Below are 19,249 nucleotides of genomic sequence, written 5' to 3'. Positions count from 1 at the left end.
ACCATTCTTTTCTTTCTCTATACACAATACACACACAACAATTTCATATCAATCAAATGGATCCCAACCAACCCCCCCCCCCCCCCCCCCCCCCCCCCCTCACCAAAAAAAAAAAAACTTTAGAAATCGCAAACCCGATAACGCCTTTGGGTTAGACACAACCCCTCACCAATTCCAGACCATGGAATCATCTCAAGGTGGTTTTCTCAATTTGCTTCAAACCGGTTCCCCTATCCAACAAACAACATTTTTCCAACACCAATATTAACCTTTCTCGGCCTTCCAACAACAACACCTCACCTGCTAAAGTCCCATAGATAAAACTCTAGCCGCTGGATGGCGAGTCCTCGAACTGTCAATCATCAAATAACACCCGATCAGTAATTGGGTTTCCAAATATGTCTATAAGTCCAGGCTTGGGGTAGAAGACTACTTTACCCTTATCTTAGCTTGATTCAAGCTCCAGGCCCAATCCAAAGGCCCAAAGGTCAAACTGTGAATCAAAGCCCAACATATGGCCCAATTTTCCAAATTGGACCCAAACCTTTACATGGTCTTATTCAAAGGCTCAACCATTTAGTCCACTCCAACATTTGGCATTTCTAATGGCCCAATATCTCATAATCATGAAGGCCCAAACTATGACCCATTTATGGTCTAATTTTCCAAATTGGGCCCAAACCCCTTACACAGGCCTTACCCTAAAGCCCATTAAACTATTCTAGTCCATATACTTGATTTTGGATGGCCCATTTAATAGCCTAATCACCAAATCCCAATAGAAAGTCCCAACATAAAGCCCAAGTGAAAGTTGGGTTTTACATAAAATGACAATTAGGGTTAAGTGTTTCTCACTTAACCCATTAAGGACTTAATCCATTAAGTCCATCACTCTTCTAAATAAATCATATGGTGTAATTGGGTGCAATTTATAATTCCATTCCAATGGCCCAAATATGGGTCCCGATAAGTCCAAGGCTCATATATCCAAAATTAGGGTTTTCTAAACCCTAATTAGGGTTTCCAATCCAATCTCAACCCAATAGGCCCAATACCAAGTCCTTAGATCAATTAGGGTTTGTTAGGCCCATCAGGGTTTTGTTAGGCCCATTAGGGTTTTAGTCAATTTATCCAAACATCCCAACGAATCAAAACACAACAAGCACACCGCCACCCAACACGCCGGCTGGTGGCGGCAGGGGGCGACAGTCACCACCTCACGGTGGTGGTTTTGAGTTTTCTTTCCATTATTATAGCCACTATTACAAATTTACAATGAAATAACCCAAAATAAACACACACTCAAAATAATCACACCACACACACACATAACCACCCTTGTGGTGGCCGGTGGTGGTGGTGGCTATTCTCGATTTTCCGGCTACACAAAACACACACACATATACTTCAGATTGCATACTACACTCCAGCCACCAACTTGGTGGCTCACGCCAACGACAACAACAATTTGCGATAACAGCCACCACCTCATGGTGGTGGCGGCAGTTCTTTTGATTCCCAGACAGAAACACACGGCCACACGAACATGCTCGAAAAACGGCGGAACAGTAGCGTTACAATGGAGCTTATGTGAATGAGTTTGTATCGGTGTCGGCCTTCTTTTTCTAATGGCAAGCAATGGTCGGATGCAGCCCGATCGTGACGAACACTTGGTGATGGCGTCGGCGGTCGCGAACTGTCATGTTGCGACGGGAGAAACGGAGGAAGGAACAACATCAGCCATAGCAAACGCAACCCAACGCTCTGAACATCATGTCGGGGAAACGGCTCCCCCTCTTCGTTGGCAGTGAGACGGCGACGACGCTTCTGGTGGTCTTCGGCCTTAACGGCGGCGGTGATGACCTCAACGGAGGTGGTGGTGTGGCGTCGGAAATCTCGAGAGTGGAGGTGGTGGTTGGACTCACAACTAGGGTTAGGGTTACTCAGTAGAATATATACCCGACCACTCTATCAAACTTATCCCATAATGCCACCTTCGACTCCTCCCTTCCCTTTTTCTTTCAACTCAGCCCATATTTTACCTTTTTAACCCTGCCCTTTGAAATTCTTTTCAAATCAAGCCCAAAACTTACACTTTAACCCCTGGCCCCATAAAATCTTTTCAACTTTAATCCAATATTTACCAAACTGTCCCTGTCTTCGAAAATCCCTTCATAATAAGCCCATAATTTACTAAACATCCCTCAACCAGTGGCGATGCTATCGTAACTTAAGGTGGGTCATTTGACCCACCTAAAGAAAAAAATTGTGTTACAAGTAATTAATAAAAAAATTATAACCTACCTTAAAATTTGTAGATGACCCACCTTAATTTATTTGTCATGGACTTTTAGCCATATTTTGTATTTGAATTGTCTAATTTTAGTTTATTTCAAATATTTTCCATCAAAAAGTAACCCAATACCTTTTAAAATTAAATAAAGAAAAAATATACAAACTGAATGTGAATTGCTCGTTCGTTTCTAGCAAATATGCATGATGCAATCACACAAATCGTAAGGAACCAACAAAAGTCACTCTTATCGATCACTCGTTCAGGCCATATGTTTGCTTCCCTCCAGATGCTGACAACCTCACATTCATATTAGTCCCGACCCACAATCCGCATTGATTTCTTCTTCACATCGAGTTTTAACTTTGAAGGTTCTCAATTGTGAACTTGTGATTGATAATGATTGTCTTCAACGGGTTTACACTTCTTCTAATCTTCTTCATAGTTACGAATAAATATAATTAAATCAAAAGTTCAAGATATAATCAATTTAATACGTAATCTCTAATCTTGGTGCCATTGATAAGAGCATCTATTTTGACTTCTGCACAATAGGTTTTGTATGGTAGGTTTCATCACTTCATGTGGTATGTTTTAATACAGATTGCCTTTGATTCAATCTATCGTGAAATCAATATAGTTTTATTTGATGGTTTTTTTCCCAACTTAGTGGATAGTTTAGTGCCATATATTGAAAAAGTGTTTTAGATAGTATAAGTAATGATATGATTGTGGACATATATCAAGATATTAGACCTCTTCGGGTACAATTGTAATATCTTTAAAAAAATTGCTTATATGAATCGACCCATTACTAGTATTTTTTTTTAGCCATGTCATTTCTATCGGGATCACTTAAATAGTGACCCACGTAGGTTGCTGTTCTAGACTCGCCACTGCCCTCAACCTTCGAAATACTTTACAAACAAATTCAGAAATTACATTTTAACCCCCCCCCCCCCCCCCCCGGTAAACTTTCAATTATAACTTTTTAACCCACAAAACTAACTCCTTGCTACACTATTCCGCTTTTAGGGCTATTATTCATTTATTAATTCGTCTATTTATTTATTAAATAAACGGAGTGTTACAACTCTCCCCTACTTAAATTAGATTTCATCCTCGAAATCATTCCTTATCATTCCTTACACGCCCAACCACTCTAGTAACATGGTCACCATATTGGGCACACCCTAGCCTTCCCAGGGTAATTGTGACCAATCTTTGTAAAGCCCTAAAATCCGCAGGTGAACAAATTCCTCGCAACAAGATCACATGTACTCTGTCCAAAATTTGTTGTCTCGAGATGGTCTGAATCCCTGACAAACCACTCATCCTGAATCATTATCGTTGAACCCAGTCCGTTTATCCCTCAACTGACTACTCAGCTTCTGATAGCTTGAGTTTCCCACTATAAAACAGGATCATAGACCTAATTATCCCTCCATATCACTTATACCTGGTCAGGGCTCAGTTGATCCCGTTGTGAGTGACTTGTCACTTCCCAATCAACCAGCTATTATGTCCGTATTTGCAACTAAAAACACAAATACTAACACTGCGCAAATGCTAAAACTGTTCGAACACTGAACTGCCTGAAGCTTTCCATAATCTACCGAGACCTGCCTGGTCTCAATTCGTTCGCCAACCATCTAAAATATCGATTTCCGACCCGACTGCGAAGCCAAAGGACCCACAGGCAGTCGCTCCACGCGATTTCTGAACGAAATCCTTGTCTGTCAATAGTTGCCATTAGTTATCTTACCACTATGGCTCTAACAACCTCCTGATCCAATTGATCGGGTCCATGCATCGAATCTTGACGTCTCCAAACCCAGGGCTAAGAGTGATGGCTACATGACTAATGGTAGCCTTATATCATACACGAACCTAAGCAATACATTGCTTCCCTAATCTCATAAATGTAGTGGCGTCCCTACAGTCTTATCAATGGCTCCACTAGATCTAATCCATTTGGGTAATTCCATAATCCAATCCATGGATTTCCATATCCTCACTGCTGCACCCGAACTGGTGGGTACTCATGTTCCTTTCGCGTCCTAACAATGCTCATGATATCTACCAACCTAGTGAATGTTACGGCTACACCCGCAGACTTACAACACTCTAGCACTAACTGCCAACCCTTGTGAATGCTACGGCTACACCCACCGACTTACAACACTTCCCACGCTACCTGACCGCTAATGAATGCTACAGCTACACCACCAGTCTTACAACACTCTCCATACTATCTGATCGCTAGTGAATGTTACGACTACCCCCGCAGTCTTACGACACTTTCCATACTACCTGATCGCTAGTGAATGCTACGGCTACCCCTGCAGTCTTACGACACTTTCCATACTACCTGATCGCTAGTGAAGGCTACGGCTACCCCCACGGTCTTACAACACTTTCCATACTACCTGATCGCTAGTGAATGCTACGGCTACCCCCGCAGTCTTACAACACCTTCCATACAACCTGATCGTTAGCGAATGCTACGGCTACCCCCGCAGTCTTACAACACTTTCCATACTTGTCGAACACGCACTCGACCTAACACACAACTGAACTTAAGTCCTAACTAGAGCTCTAACATGGTTCCCGAAACTTGTTGTTTGAGAGTCTCGAAGGTTGTCTGTTGCTCAGGCCCCCAGCAAAAGGCCACCGACTTCTTGGTCGGTCGGGTCAAGGAACCGTAATCTCAGAGAAGTCTCGTATAAATCTCTGGTAATAACCCGTTAGACCCAAGAAACTCTGAATCTCATTTGGATACCTTGGAATCTCCCACTGCATCACGGCCTCTATCTTGGCCGAATCGACCAGAATATCCTTCTGGTTGACAAGGTGCCTAAGAGGTTTCACCTCGTTCAACCAGAACTCATGTTTGGAGAACTTTAAAAGAAGTCTTTCCCCCACTTAGATTCGACTAAGTCTTCACTACACATGAGAGTTGAAGGGTTCCCAGTCCTTCTTACTTCTAATAGTCCACTGTCAATAATCTGAGCTTACCAATGCTAACGATCAATTACCAGTCAAACCTCAAGATCGCCTATTATTTGAAATCCTAAAGAGTAACCTTGAGATCTAGTCCAGTATGACACCTCAATCCATCTCCCATGCTGACAACTAGAGGCCTTAATATTCACTCTGGCTGACGAGTCCTCGTTCCCACAGCACCACTGAACTCTAATCGGACACATCCCATGCGAGAAATGCAATTCTCTTGAACATCCAATGACCAAACACCCATGCATCTAACACTCACAACTGACTCCACTATCTTCATGCTACCAATCATCCCCTAGCAACGATAGTGCCTTGAACTCCGAAGTTCATTCCTAGACAATTGTCGACCATACCTAAACCATGATAAAACCACTAAACTCTGACTTCACTGGAGAACTATCGCTCTAACCCTGGCCGACTATCCTTTAAATAATACTCCTGCACAAATCCTGACAAAGATCCGAAATGATAACGATGCACGCGGAACCCACTCCGCAAGATGCATCCCTCTGTGGGTTCATCAAGGACTTTTCGACATGCATAATGGCATATATGATCCTTGATAACCCAGACGCTAGCAGGAAACCGACCCGAGATCTGACTTATCCAATCTCACTCACGATTCCAAATGTAACAGCCCAAAATCTCAAGTATTGTTAAGTTGCATTTTGGGGGTGTTTTAAGGGGAGACTCGACGAGTTGGAGCCAGACTCGCCGAGTAGGGTCGCAGGTTTGGTCGCGGGTTCACGACTGGACTCGACGAGTCCAGATATGGACTCGGCGAGTCGACGCTGTTCAGCGGAAACCCTAGCCGTTCAGTATTGGGTCGTATATAAGGGTTATTATGCCGTCATTTCACGACTTTGGATCGATTGGGAAGAACCCTAGGCGACTGGGGCGGCTAGAGCAAGTTTGAAGGCCATTGGTGACCTTGAAGGAATTGTTGTGCAAGGATGAGAAGGGTTTTGGCTAAAGGAACTACAGGGAGTTCGAGTTCTGAAGTTTGGGGACATGGAAGGTGCATCATTCAGGTAATAATTCGGATTACATTCTCCTGTGATTGATGTGTATATAGATTTAGGGTTTATGGAACCCATTTGGAGTCTAGATGGATTGTTGTGTTGTTATTCAACGTTTATAACCTTGTATTAGGACCCTTAGAGGTCCAGAAGGTCCCATGTTTGTTTATTCGAGAATATATGTATCCCAGGAAGCAGTTCGATCGACTGCATGGCGTGGACTCGCCGAGTCGGAGGATCAGACTCGGCGAGTAGCTTGAAGATTTACTGGGACTCGCCGAGTTGTTCTTCAGACTCGGCGAGTGGAGTCGGGGTGGCCCCGCGATTCTTCCAGGAGTGACTCGTCGAGTCAAAGAGGATACTCGACGAGTAGAAGGGGAATCTTAGAGGATTGAAGGACGACCAGACTCGCCGAGTCGCCAGGGAACTCGCCGAGTCCTGTCGAGCTGACAATGGACTGTTGACTAGAGTTGACTGGTGTGATTTCTTAGGGTCAGTTAACGTGGAAGATAGAAGTATTAAAAAGAGATATATGATGAGACAGGGAGCTTGTAGCTCGGAGGATCAAGTGCAAGAGATTTCAGGAGTTGCTATCTTCCAGTGTCCGCAAGGTGAGTCTTCTCACTATACTGTACCCGGAAGGGTTTGACTGTGTGACCGGAAGGTCGGATATGATATGTGATATGTATGCTATATGTGGTAAGTTATTTGTTATGTGTGCTATGTATGTTATGGGCCGGAAGGCGATTATATTATGGGCCGGAAGGCGATATGATGTGTGATGGACCGGAAGGTCGGCGTGGGTAAGGCCGGAAGGTTTACCCAGCAGGGACGGAAGTCCCCTGAGACACATGGACCGAAAGGTCCGGGCCGGAAGGCAATATTATGTGGACCGAAAGGTCCGGGCCGGAAGGCAATGTTATGTGGACCGAGAGGTCCGGGCCGGAAGGCGTATGTGCGTAAGGTATATTGGGGAACTCACTAAGCTTCGTGCTTACGTTGTTTATGTTATGTTGTTTCAGGATCTTACAGTAACGCGGGATGGCAACGGTTCGATTGTACACACCGAGGAAAGAGTTGTATTTTGGAGGATCCTGGTTGTCTATTCAAATGAAAATGGAACTATGTTTTGTAATTCGAATATGAATAAGATTTTAAACAAGTGTTTTAATATTAAATTGATTATTTAAATGAAAAATTTTGTTTTTGGAAATCACGGTGTTACACCAAAGCGATACGTATTCCCAACATCCATTTAGCAGCAGTAGAGGGTGACATACCCGCAACATCTGGAGGAATACTGATCACCTTCAGTTGACATGATCAACCCTGCCACACCTGTAGTAGCCTAAGCCCTTGGAGCGACAAACTCCCTTGTGCACTTTCCCGTATGTACTGCACTGACTCCGGCCCTACAGTCCTTTCACCCGATGATCAAAAGTCATGGGTCTCTTCCCGGGACCCTCTATTATACACACTTGGCACGACCCTCTTTTCTCAAAGTGCTCCAAATCGATCTCGCATCCTCGGACTTAAAAGTCATATCTTCCAGGGTCTGACACCCTGTCACGCTCACTAGGTCACTTGCCAATGGCTAAGCTGCAACAACTGGGACATCCACTGTCCCCAAATCGGGTCACAAACTTCTCCCTGAAGCTTCGTAGATTCTCCAAGACTCTCACCGATTCGAGTTTGGATCCTATGATTTCAGTAGTACTGGCCCAATACTACCTTCCACACCTATCCATACTTTCCTCATCAATCCCCCCGAATCCTCCAAGTCGCTTCCTCAAACTGATGCACCCAAGTCTCACTAAACCTCACTACTAACCCACTAAAGCATATCCTAGGCTTTCCTAGGTTCCCGAACGCACCCAATCCTTAGCTGTTGAAAGATTCCTAGCAATGTCAACTAGCTACCTCATGAATATAGCCACATGCAACATGGATTAGATAATCCTTCGAGTAAGAGACCTATACCTAAAATGGTTGGACTCAGAAAAGAGTTGCGTAATAGGGTCAAATCCATCACTCTGAGATTATCCAACCTACATCCCATGTGACTTAGCATATTCACTTAGTAGCTAACTCACATAACCAAGAGTCCCACAAAGTACAAAGCAAACAACATTTAAACAATGTAAAAATCTAACCATCATAATCCAATCAAACCGTTCTATCCTCTAATCAGGAATCTGTACATGCAATTCAAAGGCTCATACAATCAGGCATAACCTAAACAGGCCATCCTATCACTGACTGATCAGTACTAGCATGCAAGTCTACAAACATATACAATAAGCATATAAGCCATCCTCCTAGATCCTCAACCCTAATCTAGCATGCAGTTCTCATAATCATATCATAACATAACACATTATAACATGTATGGGTATCTTGGGGAAAACTTACTTGAGCTCGGTTGATTGCATGAAACACACCTTGTTCTTTTCAAAGTTCTTTTCTCTTTTCAAACTTCTTTTTATAAAACGATTTTACTTTTGAAAATTTTTCATACCAAGTCCTTAGTTTGAGTCCAGACACACCCAAGAGTATGCCCGAATCCCTTAAACCAAAGCTCTAATACCAACTTGTAACATCCCAAAATTTAAGACCAAAAATTTCATTTTTTAAAATTAAGTTATTATAAAACCATAAGTATAAAAACATCCATAATAACATCTCATGTCAATAGTTAAACATGTTATCATAAAGTAATATCAGAGTGTAATCCTAAAGATCTCATGTGCGGAAGACATAGTGTGATGCGCTACAATCAACCCGACTCCTTTCCTTTGAAAACGAAGTACCTGAAACAAAAACTGAAAATCGTAAGCACGAAGCTTAGCGACTTACCCCATCATACCACACACCATACAATAACATCCTGCCAGGCAATTCTGGGGGGCCTGACCTACCTATGTCAAGCCATTCCGGGGTGCTCGACTTACGTAGGTCAAGCCATTATGGGGTGCTTGACTTACCCGTTGGTCCATCTCAACCGACTATTGGGGACTATTTCACCCCTACCACTACCACATAATAACATAACATAAACATACTGCCAAGTAATTCTGGGATGCTTGACCTACCCATGTCAAGCCATTATAGGGTGCTTAACTTACCCGTTGGTTTATCTCAACCGACTACTGGGGACTATTTCACCCTTACCACTACCACATAATAACATAACATAGACATACTGCCAGGCAATTCTGGGGTGCCTAACCTACCCATGTCAAGCCATTATGGGGTGCTTGACGTACCCGTCGGTTTATCTCAACTGACTACTAGGGACTATTTCACCCCTACTACTACCACATAAACATAGCATAAACATATTGTCGGTGTATCTGGGATGCCCAACCTACCCTTCGACCCTAACAACCGAACTTGGGGACTATTCCCCCTACTATCGCTATCACATATAACATATCATGCTAGCACATAAACATATCAGGTAGTAGCAAACCAAACAATTATCACAAAGAAAATCATCTCAACTATAATCAACTACTAGTGGGCCGACATTGGTGCCTTCGATCCACTTCTACTAGAAGGTAACTCACCTCACACTGCTAAAGTCTAGTAGACAAAACTCTAGCCGCTGGATGATAGGTCCTCAAACTGTCAATCATCAAATAACACCCAATCAATAACTGGATTTCTAGATATGTCTATAAGTCCATGCTAGGGGTAGAAGACTACTTTACCCCTATCTTAGCTTGATTTAAGCTCTAGGCCCAATCCAAAGGCCCAAAGGTCAAACTGTGAAACAAAGCCCAACATATGGCCCAATTTTCCAAATTGGGCCCAAACCTTTACATGGTCTTATTCAAAGGCCCAACCATTTAGTCCAGTCGAACATTTGGCATTTCTAATGGCCTAATATCTCATAATCATGAAGGCCCAAACTATGGCCCATATATTTCCCAATTTTCCAAATTAGGCCTAAACCCCTTACATGGGCCTTACCCTAAAGCCCATTAAATTATTCTAGTCCATATACTTGATTTTGGATGGCCCATTAATAACCCAATCACCAAATCCCAATAGAAAGTCCCAACATAAAGCCCAAGTGAAATTAGGGTTTTACATAAAATGACAATTAAGGTTAAGTGTTTCTCACTTAACCCATTAAGGACTTAATCCATTAAGTCCATCACTCTTCTAAATAAATCATATGGTGTGATTGGGTGCAATTCACAATTTCGTTCTAATGGCCCAAATGTGGGTCCCGATAAGTCCAAGGCCCATATATCCAAAATTAGGGTTTCCAACCCAATCTGTGACAACGTCAAATTCCAGTCAAGTCAAAGTCAACTAAAGTCAACAAGTCAAACCGATCGACTCAATTAACCTTTGTGTACTAGGGCTTACGTTAGGTAATTGCTATACAACTCGCTATGCTAATGAGAAAACAATGTTGCATACTCATCGGGAGCGTGTGAGGTCCTTGAACATGGCTTAACGGGGCTTACGGACCTTGTGTTGCGGAGCCAAACACTCACAAATGTCACACACGAAACCTCTCTCAATCGTTTTCACTCTATCCTTCTTTATCTCAAATCTCTCCCAAATCTCTCTAAGTATGCCAAATCTCTCCAAGAATGTGAAATCTCTCCCAAATCTCTCTTTGTATGAGAATCTCTCCAAGAATGTGGAATCTCTCCCAAATCTCTCTCCGTATGAGAAATCTCTCCAAGTATGTCAAATCTCTCCCAATTCTCTCCAAGAATGTGAAATCTCTCTCAAAAGTTCCTTAAACTTTTTGTAGTCTTTCGGGCCATCCCGACCCTTAACCAGGTCAAAAACCGCTTAAAACAGGGTAAAAACGGATAAAATAGACTTAAGGACCCGAAACCCCTCTTAAGGAGCTGAACCCTCTTAAGGACCTGAAACCCCTCTTAGGAACCGAACTTGTCAGAAGTGAACTTGTCAGAAGCGAACTTGTCAAAAGCGAACTTGTCAGAAGCGAAGGTGTCAGAAGCGAAATGCACATCTCGGACCGAACCCTCTCAGGAATCGAAGGTCCCTTCGGACCGAACCTCGCATAGGCCGAACCCTACCTTCGGGCCATTTCGCCTCGTACCCCTTTCGCTCCATTTTGCCTTTGGCCCAGCTGCAGAAGGGACCGAACCTCAGCCTAGGACCGAGAGGTCTCGCAGGAAGCTCTTTTTCACCCGGTTTTCGACTAGTTTTGCATTTTAGGCCCGTTTTTAATTGTTTTAACGTGAGATTTTCACCCAAAACTTTATTTTAACATATAAGGCCCCATATTTATTAATAACTCACGTTTTTGAGGATAAAACCTTATCCATGAAGAGTGGGTGAAGTACAAAGGTTGAGTGTTGACTTTCTTTGTATTATGACACAAGCAACCACCATACCCACTCCATGACTAACACACACTCCTCCCCACCATCCCTAGTCACTTCCTTGTACCTTTTCATCAATCATCAGCCATTTCCCACATTTTTAGAGATGGAACATCCATCCTCTCTCCTCACACTTCATTCATTCTCTCATTTTCCACCAAAAGATGAAACACTTTTTTTCTCAAACTTTTTCTCTCTATTTCGAGACTCCAAGGTTGATCATCAAGATTTATTATACTCTTGGTAAGTATAATTCATCCTCCTTGTGATTATTACACTTCATTCTACTCAAATCATTGATTGCTTACTCAAACTCCATCACTTTGATGTTAGATTCTCGAAAATCTTCAAGGCATCTTCAAGTGTTCTTGAGTTGAACACTTCCTTTCTACAACATTCATCTACTGAAATCACATAAGGTGAGTTCATACCCCTTACATTTTCATGTTTTCTTAAGTTTTTATGGGGGTATACAAGTTAAAACACCAAGAACATAACTAAACTTTTCTAACAGCTTTCATCAGAAAAGTTGGACTCCATTCACGGACTGTTTTGGACAACTTAAACATTTTAGTTTACAAAAATATATTAGGTCAAAATAGCTCAAGTTCTTAGCTTTAAAATGACTACTTTCACATCTCCATACAATTTTTCTACGATTTATGGTGATTTTTACAAAAATGCCTATCATTTCAAACATCAACCCGGACCAGTCTGTGATTATGGACTTTTCACACAAGTTGGAGGTCATTAAATCTCATAATAAAAATTATGAACAAACTAGAATCATTTCCCAAACTCTTAGAATTTACGGATTCTGATTTGGACCTTTGATGATTTTTCTATGAATTTTCTAAGAACAGTAAATGAAAATATTAACAACAGAAAAATGCTATCAATTTCTTTTCACCTTGTAACATGTTGAGCAAGGTGTATATCTTTATGTGAATATATGTTTTTGCAAATAGATGACATTTTGACTTAGTATATAGTCATACACCAGAAAAAAAATGGAGTTTGCTAGATGAAGCATAGAAATAATGATTTGTTATAATCAAAGCACACCTATTACGTATAAACATTTGAATAAACTATGTTAGGTATAGTTTATGATACATCACAAAGGCATATATACATATCGGTAAACAAAAGGGTTTTTACCTTCACAAATACAGTAGTTAACCATAATAACAAAGTTATACCTATTGCATTCAAACGTTTTGATAAACTATAATAGGTATGGTTTATGTTTCCATTAACACAACAAACACATTTCGGGAGGTTTTATTCCCACATAAAAAGGTTTTACAGTCACGCACACCACACGTAAATTTGTTAACTTAGGTTGTGAGACATTCTCTCCCCGTACGTCTGAGTACGGGATCCAAATTCCTGGTAGCTATATCCAGAGTCTCTTGTAGGGAGAACGTGATAGTTGTGTATAGATCTATATTGGGTTAGACACCCCACACCTGAGTTGCATGCAACAGCTAGACCGACAGGTCTGTGGTGACAAGTGTCATATCAGTTTTGCGACGCCTGAGAAACGTCGTGGGAGGTTCATTCAGTCATAGTATGGTTATAGCGACTCACATAGGAAGTTAACAACTCATAAAGTTTATGGGAATTTTGATATTCAAAAGGGGTTTTATGTCAATTTAAAATCACTTTCTATCTCAATACGTACGGATATTACTGTACACTTTCCGTCTTGGTATTTAAGACTACACGTCATTCATTATGGGATTTTCCCTCAAATCAAAAAGGGTTTTATGCCAATTTAAAACCACGGTTATATCATTAAGTATGGAAAATACTTGTTTATTCTTGGTCCTGGGATTTAGGACCACATAACTTTTAAAAGGAAAATATTGGATTTTTCTTGGTGACACACAACACATTACAAAGAACGGTTTCCAAACTCCTTATCTCAAAAACTTATGAACTCACCAACCTTTGTGTTGATACTTTTTCAAACAACTTGTATTCTCAGGAAATCAGTGAAACAGGAAAACCAACAGCATTTTGAGGATGGGACGTTGAATCGTCAAACAGTTCATTTTGTCATCATAATGTAATTGATTTGAAACATGTAAACATATACTTTGGTGTAACCTTTTCAATTATTTATGATGGTTGTATTTACTTTGAGCACTATTATACTCGTTGTTGTGATACTATACATGAAGTCCGCCACCCCCGGACGTTTCTGCCATCCTTGGTTTGGGGGTGTGACACAATCTCAACCCAATAGGCCCAATACCAAGTCCTTAGATCAATTAGGGTTTGTTAGGCCCATTAGGGTTTTATTAGGCCCATTAGGGTTTTAGTCAATTTATCCAAACATCCCAACGAATCAAAACACAACAAGCACACCACCTGGTGCCGGCAGGAGGCGACAGTCACCACCTCACGGTGGAGGTTTTGAGTTTTCTTTCCATTATTATAGCCACTATTACAAATTTACAATGAAATAACCCAAAATAAACACACACACTCAAAATAATCACACACATAACCACCCTTGTGTGGCAGGTGGTGACAGCCACCACCTCACGGTGGTGGTGGTGGTGGTGGCTGTTCTCGATTTTCTAGCTAGAAAAAACACACACACATATACTTCAGATTGCATACTGCACTCCAACCACCCACCTGGTGGCTCACGGCGGCGACAACAACAATTTGCGATAACAACCACCATGTAACGCCCCGATTCTCGAATACCAATTTATGGTCATAAATTCTCGTGAATTTAAGATCTACTCGACGAGTTGGTTGCCTGACTCGTCGAGTAGCAGCGGGTTTGGGCCATGTGTTTAAGTAACCAACTCGCCGAGTCAGAAGAGTGACTCGATGAGTTGGAGCTGGAGGGTGAAGCCCTAATTTCCGGGGTTTCACACCCTATTTAAGGGATCATTAGCCTCCTTTAGTCCCGTTGCAGCCTATTAGGAGTCCAGAAAACCTAATTTGTGTGAGTGTGCTCCATTTGTGTGTTTTAAAGCTTTGGAAGGTGTATCATTGTAAGAAGAACTTGAAGAGAAAGTGACTAGGAGCAAAGGACATGTGGGGATCTGATATCTACCTCAAATGACATCTCTTTGAAGGTATCAAGTCGTTGCCTTGACCTCATTTCATTCTAGATCTCATTGGTTAAAGTTTTGGGCTTTTCTAGCATATTATGAAGCTATTGTGGGTATGAGCTCAGATCTGAAGTTGTAACTTCAGATCTGAACTCTCCTTGGTCTCTAAATCCATAAAGCTATCAGCTTGGGCAAGTATGAGCCCCTCCTTAAGTGTAAAACCCCATTTCAAGCTTGGTATTGGAATTTTGAGTCATTAGAGCTTTGCAAGAACGTAAAGTTTGCAACTTTATGTGATAAGCATGCCTTGGGAAGTTGGATCTGTAGTATGGAGCCTTAGCATGGCTTAAAAAGCATCTGTATGGATGAAGGACTGAAGGGACTCAGTGAGTCGCATCGTAGACTCGGCGAGTCACATGAAGATGGTTATGAACTCGACGAGTTGGATGAACAACTCGGCGAATCCGATGAAGATTGCCTTGGGATCGGCGAATGGCATGGTGACTCGGTGAGTTGGCAAGTTATGCAAGGAACTCGGCGAGTAGCTGAGGGTAATCGACGAGTTGAGGTCAACATGGACTATTGACCTTGATAGTTGACTTTGACTTTGACTAAGGGTTGACCGTTTTGACTTTTGAGGATAATTGGTAAGCGGGTATTTATGAATTGGATATTTGATGGTTATGGGTGTTGGAGTTTGGGGCAGTGTTTCGGGAGTGTGATTTCGTGGTTCAGTCCAGCATTGCAAGGTGAGTTATCGTCACTATATCAACAGGGTCTAAGACACCAAGGTCGGCCCTTTCTCGGATTGCATATTTGTATTTTTTTGATATGCTTATTGATCTGTTAGATCGGCGTCCTGGTAAATTAGGACGATATTATGTTAGTGACCTGGTTTAGGTCGGTATCCTGGTTAGGATTGTTGCTATGCTTTGTGATCTGTTAGATCAATTTGACTGTTATATATATGCATGATAGCGTTATATGATATCTATGTGCACATGATTGTCCTGGTTATAAGATGATGCTATGTTAGTGACCGGTTAGGTCTGTATCGTGATTATTGGGATGTTGCAATGATTTGTGATTTGTTAGATCGGTTTGAGTGTTACATGATATGATCTAGAGTATGATACTTATGTGCGCATGTTTGTTTGGTTGGGGGTTGGTTTGAGGTGGACCTGCTTTGAGTTGTAGGCCAACATACCCGATGAGCGGTCCGGATAGGTTGTAGGCCCTGCGAGGTGGTCCAGTCATGCCGAAGGCTCGGGAGCGGTCCAAATACGCTGTAGGCCCTGCGAGGCGGTCCATTCAGGCTGAAGGCTCATTATGCATGTTGTTCTGTATTGTTTGATATGGTATGATTATGATTATAGTTATATGAGGTTGATATTTTGGGGGTAACTCACTAAGCTTTCAGGCTTACAGTTTTAGTTTATTGTTTCAGGTTCAACGGATGGCCGCGAGTAGGCGAAGGCGTGACCGTACACTTCCTCGATTGACGATTATGATTTCTGGGAACTCTGATGTATAAACTATTTTGAAAACAAATTGTAATAATTGAATGGTTTCAGTTGATTTAAAAAGTTTTAAATTGGCTGGAATTTTATGGGTGTTACAAGTTGGTATCAGAGCCTTGGTTTGAGTGAATTGGAGGAACACTCGTGTGAATCCAGTCTCAAATCAAGGAAAGATTTTCAAAATGATTTAAATGGTTTTCAAAATAAGTAAACGAGGATGCGAAGTGTACGATCAGCCGGAGCCAGTAATTAGGCCCCAAATACCATACGGTTATTTGATATTGTTGATGTGTTTTAGCCATAAGAACATCATATGTGCTCATGCAAACCCTAATGCTTGGATCTAGGTTTCTCTATTGTACATGCAATTCATCCAGGATTTTAAACCCTAGTTCTAGCATACAATTAATCATATTAACATAAGAATGGGTTTTTAGATCTTACCTTGATTGTTATGTAGCAATAACAATCACAAATCCTCCTTGTAATGACTTTAGAAAGCTTAGAGTCACAAATGTCACTCCTCTAATGGTTCACAAACACCAAGAGCAAGAAGATGAAGAATAAGGAGAGGGGAGGCTGCCCAAAACATGTGGAAACCCTAAGGAATAAGTTCACCACGTTTTTGAGTCTCAAGGGTCCTTTAAATAGTGAGGCTATTAGGGTTATCTAACAAGGAAACCCTAATTTGGATACTTAGGCCCTAAGCAACCCATGGACTCCCTCCTTAGAGGCCTAGGACGATTTCTAATGGGTTTTCCCATAGAACTCGTCCACCCCTCTAATATGGAGTCCATTAGCCCAATATTCAACTTATCATACAATTGACAGTTCTAGTCCCTTAAGTTTAATTAATGTCTTTTAGCCACAAAGTTAATTCTTATTAATTCTTGACTAATATTAATTAAACAATATGATTTCTCCTTTAATATATTATTCTCATAATATATTAATAAATCATAATTACTCCTCTCTCTCCATAATTCATCCTATCAAGTTGCTTTGGTGAAGGCAACCCAAAAGGACCATGCACTATCGGGTCAAGTACATACCAAAATAGTTATGGACTTAGACACTAATCCAACAGTCTTCCACTTAGATAAGTCTAATAACTATTATGCATATGACTTCAGATCCTGATCTGCAATCGTAGCTTTCAAAAACCGTTGTCAACTCTGATCTCATCAGATACGCGTGTCCTTTAGATAAGGGATCAAATATTCCTCCATTCTAGATATCGTATATACGTGAGACATGGATTTCAATCATTCTCTCTATACTGTTTCCCGATTTCCGATTTATGACGACTGACAACAGACTACATTTGAACACATCAAATTAGTCTCGGCTTGGCCAAGCACTTAGGTGCCATCACTAAATCATCGAGGGGCCCACGGATATCGCTTTCATCCCACTTTGGATAAAAGGAACGGATAAACTTTGATTCAATGCTTGCTTGCACCCACTCACCGAATCACACACAACAATATGTTTTATGACACCAAGTTACTGGTGCGTTTGCATATTATCAATGTATAACCGACTCGCAAGATACAACTCACACATCTCAGTTTCAAGAATATAAGATGTTATCGTCTCACCAATCACTCGTGATAAAATCCATGAAGTGATCAAAGTGAGCGTGGGTTTAATCCAATGCTCAAACTCATATTCATAAGCACTCATGAACGTTGCATCAAACATTTGCTTATGTCTAATACACTTTAGACAATCCACACACCAATTCACGACAGTCTTCATTCATACCTACTTCCAACATATGAACGACAGTGGTCCGTTCAAATAATTTGATTGTTCTGAACCAATTTAATTATTCAGGAAGTCAAAACATGCAAAGTGAAACACAAGAATAATACTAATCCCATATGGACCCAAACTCTGGGTATAAATAAAACATTTTATTTAATCACTATATTGATTACTCATTATTTGTTATTTCGGGTAATCAACTTCATACTTGAATTATTACTACACTTGTCCCATGCTCTCAGCATGCACACAATGTTTACCTACGGTCCTTAATTTGTGAAATAGAACAAATGAACACATTTCCAATCATACTCATTTCACAACTCCCAATAAGTATAAGAATATCAAATTCTTGTTACTTATAGAATATGCTAGATTCTAACATTTTATGCAATGATCCTTTCGTAAAGTCACAGCTCAAAATCATCAAGACTTGGCTAATCTCTATCAGAAACAATTCTATAGATATGATGTCTCTCACTCAAAGTACATTCCTTTGAACATCCGTCTTGCATAAAAGTTTCTAATCTAGATATAGATTCTCAATATCCAACTCCCAATATGGAAACATTTCCATATTTGCCATATTACAATTCATTCTTAATAGAATCTTATCTTATTCATAATAATGCCGATATGGTCCATCCAATACCATACTTCCAACTACTCACAAGCGACCAATCCTTAGCGAGCTTTAGATCGTCCTTTGATAGTTGTTTAATTATTTTAGTCAAAATCAATTCTAGTCCTTTTTCCCTCTAAATGTGCTAGACATTTGGAAAATTTTAGAATGGTCAAATATTATAGCATTTGCAACCGATCCTATACCCGAAGCGTATGGGACACGATGCATAATGTCTTACATAAAGATCTGATACTTTATCAACCTTCTGCCATAATTTTTAATGTGTCACGTTCTCACAATTCGAACTATGAAGAGGGATGCCATAATCATAATCGAAATTTTGAGAATGCACTATGTATCCTTGACTAAATCTATTAACATTCCACAACCTAAGCCTTTAGATTTGAAATGAAGTACAATATTCTCTCCCTTAATTATAGCAAAACAACTATTCAACCCTTGCGACTTTGCAAAGTATAACTCTTGTTTTCTATAATTAATATTGCTAGCTTGCAATACTTGTCTTAATAATCATACAAGCACAACATT

The sequence above is a fragment of the Lactuca sativa genome, chromosome 5 (genome assembly GCF_002870075.4).
Source record: "Lactuca sativa cultivar Salinas chromosome 5, Lsat_Salinas_v11, whole genome shotgun sequence".
NCBI classification, from domain to species: Eukaryota; Viridiplantae; Streptophyta; class Magnoliopsida; order Asterales; family Asteraceae; genus Lactuca; species Lactuca sativa.
This window is presented reverse-complemented; position numbering follows the sequence as displayed.